The following is a 4,719-nucleotide window of genomic DNA, read 5'->3' on the forward strand; positions in this document are numbered from 1 at the left end:
ATTATTACTATAACTAATTTTAATAAAAAGAGTGATTGAAATCGTTTTGGCGCAATTGCCAGCTTTCGCAATCCGATATTTTACTGCGTAAAACCCCCTTTTTAAGTGAGAGTGTAAGAATCATATCTAGAATGAGAATAATAAATAAATACAAATAGCGGTAATTGCGACGATACCATAAAAAAAACAACAGCCGTATTGCCGTTTATCACAATAAATAACAACAATAGATGAAAAACAGCAAACGCATATTGTAACCGAGTATAAGGGGTTAGCTATATGCTATGGAACAACAACAGTGGCTGACAACAACACCATCTGAATAATTTGCCATTATCATTAATAGCAAACACCTATATCACCGTATTGAACAACAAAAAAATGTCACAGGCACTATGAACTAAAGGAGAACACTACTACACAGATGAATCGACAGGCGACAGCGCTCGTAAATTGGTAATATAATATTCACGTCAACATACGGTAGTACCACATCAACGCTGATAAGTGAACAGAGCTAAACACAATTTATAACCTTCAATTTATAACCTTATTTAAGTCAAAAAGACTGAGGAGAAAACTAAGAAAAGATATAATGAAACGCATATTTCACGAGAACGAGCGAGTGCGAAAGAACAAGATGGAGCGCAAGAGACTAACGGAACGAGATTTACATCTATTATTATCATTATTAATCCGATTATTAACACAAGAGTACCGTGAGCGGTAGTTGATGAAAGTGCAAAAATAACGACGGATCTATTGGAGAACAACGATTCCTAATTTGTATATGTCGAAGCGGGCTTCCGTGTGATTTCTAATCTCGCCACCCAAAGGCCTGTACGAAGAGACACTAAGATTAAGTCAATGACGTCCACAGTCATCGGCGTGTAGCTCCAAAAAGATGCATCAATCTATTTATTTTGGACAACGCTTTCATATAATATGCATGGACGTGATGCTGCGCTACGTGCTGTCGTATGTTTGGGGATTCCGGCTACGACAACAGCGACAACGATGAGACAAGCAGATTGGTGTTCATTTATGCGACAGAAGATTGAACAATGACACAGAGCAACCTGGGACATCTGTTTGGTTGCATAGCTTACCCTCTCGAGATTTTGGCTCGGAAATATCAGCAGCAGCAGTAGCAGCGTATTGTATTGGCCCACAATCGTTGTAAAGGTCCGTAGCCCGTTTCGTTGACGAGATCGCGTCGCGCACAACTAGTCGTCTTGGTCGCGCGAGCCGATTTCCTGCATAGATCGCGGTGTGCCATCACAATGGAGTGTACGCGGCGCGTCAGTGGTTTAGTGAGCTTGTCCCGCGTAAGGGACATTTCGACTCGATTTCAACGATTTGATTGCCAACCATAAACGCTAATTATCTACCAGTGATGGTTAGATAGACACGCACAGAAAACAGATTATACTGATAAGAACATCAGCAGCAGCAGCAACAAAAATAGTATCGATATAACAGAGGTCTATGGCGCGCTTCACTGTCTGATGGTAGATAACAGTGTTCACATAACGGTGGTATATGATAATGGTTATTTGAAGTGCGACGCGTGTGAGAAAACGAAGCGAATCGTCTGTTTGCTAGTTCTGTACGCGTTATACCTCACTATCAACGGATGGGTGGATGAAATGGCCACAACAACAGCAGCAGCAGCAGCAGCAGCAGAACCGAGGATGGTTAACCTTGGTCTAAGCACACGCTAAAACAGCGCCGCTACAACGAATAACAGCAACAAAACAGCGTAATAATGAAACCGTAATGATTCTATTAAGAACAACATATTAGGTGGATATCACACGTACATTACAAAACGATAGGTGAGAGGGCGTGCATGTTGCGACCGATAATTTATCCGGGTCGCTGCCGTCCGATTAGACGAAAAAAAACAACAGAAAACTGAGGAATAAGAAGAATAAACAAGCAGGTCCAGAAAACGGCACCAACCGAAGGTATATATATATATATATACAAATGAAGATAAATAAACCTTTTGTCTTATTAATCGGTCTCCTACAGTACAGAGTAGAGCATAGAACTTATTTTGAAGGTTTGAGGAAAATGTGAGGGGTAGACGAGGGGATAATCTCGAATGTCAAAAAACCTGTTAAAGGTGGAAACAACTGTACGTATGAAGAGAAAACGTGTTATATCATAGATAATTTTATGTAGATATAGGTATATTACTGTAGTTAATGCAATAATATGTATTAACTAATTAACAAAGTAAGCAGGAATGGCTTTAAAAATGGGATGCAATAGTATAGTAAAAACGAGATAATTTTTTTCTAAAACGAGTTTAGTTACTTCGGGATCATTGCGTCAAGCTTCGTCTGAGCGTTGCAAGGCTTTCGTAACATTTTTCTTACCTTTTACTTTTATTTCTCTTTTATTTATTTACATGCTTAATAGTATAATTTATTAAAAGTTGTACTAAATCAGTTTGCTACAGGACCTTATATGTTAATAGCCATTTGCTTTGTGTTCTTCATTACTTCAAATTATATTTTTGGTAGATAAAAATCAATAGGTCAGCGAGTATGCGAGATGTTCATAACGTAGATATGAACATAACTTATGTAAAATTTTTCGCAGATAGAGTACAGAAACCTTTATTAATGACATCTTAAGTAAGCTAAATAACATCCTGGAAGATCGCTCAGTGCAGGTGTAGTAAGATCATCAAACATAGGTGGCTGCATCTATCTCGTAAAAAATATTTAAACAAACAAAACCAAGATAAGTTCACATAATATGGTCTATTATATTTAGAGATATCGTTAGCAAAATACATTTACGAATGATCTTACTAAAATTAGGCTTTATGAGAGCTGCCCTTAGCTTATTATACAATCGAGCCAACTTTGTCTCAGAATCGTTCTTAAACCACACATGTACAAATATAGCCAAAATTGGCGAACATAACTTAATTTTTTTGAGCGCTTAATTTGAGCGTAACGGTTGACCGTAACATTGAGAATAATCTAAACACAGTAATGCTTTCTCATTAAAGATCGCGATGAACTTGCAAATCGTTCTAACATAATTAGAATTGTCCTTAAATAAAGAACTTCGTACACGTTCCATCTCGCAGGAGACAACTAGGGGCAACTTAGAAAGTGCATAGCCCTCCCTTTACTATTACTCTAATTGCAAAATCTTTGCTGATTCCCAGATGGGAAGACCCTGAGCGTTGGTTTTCCTGCGAAAGAACTTCGACTGGAGTGGTAGTGCGATTGGTGTTGTTGCCTAACTTTACGTCGAGTCAGTTATTGCAGCGGAGAAGATTAGGTTACAGAAACACGCGACACTTAAGGACTTATTCATAATCTGTTCATAAGGATTCAAAATATTTGTTGGTCCGGTATCCTTAACCTTGATTGTTCAGACAAGAGGGACTCTATGAGATAGTTCTGTGACCTGGCGTACTTTTTTTTATAGTCGTTGTTTATAGATTCGAGTTCTGTACTTAATTCTGTGTTAGAAAGAACGGCAGCACTTTGCTTTGGTCCTTTACAGCAAAGTATTCCTTGGAGCCCACAGTCTGGTGTTTTAACATGATGCTCATTTTAATAACTATCACCTTTAAAGTTCGAAATGTTTCACTTAAAAAAAACGTAATTCCGATTTTTGTTTCTTTTTCAAATACAAATAGCTCTTCGAAGATTACATATAGAGTGGCTCGCTAGACGTGGGTTTTCGCAGCTATTCGGAAATTGCACACGGTTTTTATCATGTTGATTGCTTCTAGTTTGGAAATTTGTCCTCAGATAAAAACGTTTACCAAGAGCCTTTTATTTGTGGATTAAACATCTCTGTTTGACATGTAGCTGCCAAATCATGACTAAAATAGTTCTTCAAGAACACGAATTGAGGCCTTCCAAAAGGTTCGCTTTACTCACTTTATCAGTTTGTTAGCTACATAATTATTATTAATATATTCAGAAAATGAAAGAGGCGCTTTTAAGGCAGGATGAGACGTTTTCTCTGTAAACCTGTAGAAAAATTTGCCGATTTGGCCTACATCAGCTCAAAAAATGGAATAGTATATACGACAAAAATAGACTTTGCCAAAGAAAATGCATGTTTCAAAAAGTAGGGCTCTGTTTATAATTCAGCCATCTAAACACACACCAGTTGAACCGACGTTTCGGATAATTTGATGTTACTCTCGATCTCCTTTTGCTTAAACAGTGAGTTCCAGGCTATTTAAAATTATATAGTCGTCATATGACACACTTCCATAGTCTAGAGAGACTGATAAGCCTCTGCTAACACGGACTAGGGTCGTTTTCATGCGCTGAGTCGTATGTATTTTCAGCAGGTTGCTTTTGACCTTTGTGGAAGAAGTTAGAAACTAAAGTTTTAAAGACGACCAGCGGCGTGAATGGGGCGTCTCTAGGATAAGCGGTTGTAAATGCAAAATATTACGCGTAAACTAGCATTAACAGGAAACTAATGGTTGTTTTAATCAAGTAGAAAATATTTGTCTGCTAAATATCGACAATAAACAACACTTATTCTTGATGAAAAGTTAGTTTTGCTGATTTATAACAGAAGTCGATCTAAAGGCCTAGTGAACGAATATTGATAAAAAGCCATTTATAAAATGTGGCCGATAGCAAGTCAAACAAAATATTCGATCCGATTCGCGTTAATGGAAAATATAAAACCTAAATAAATCGCCTAAAGTGTTCAACT

This window comes from Varroa destructor, unplaced genomic scaffold, assembly GCF_002443255.2.
Source record: "Varroa destructor unplaced genomic scaffold, Vdes_3.0 BEIS01000001.1, whole genome shotgun sequence".
Classification (NCBI taxonomy): Eukaryota; Metazoa; Arthropoda; class Arachnida; order Mesostigmata; family Varroidae; genus Varroa; species Varroa destructor.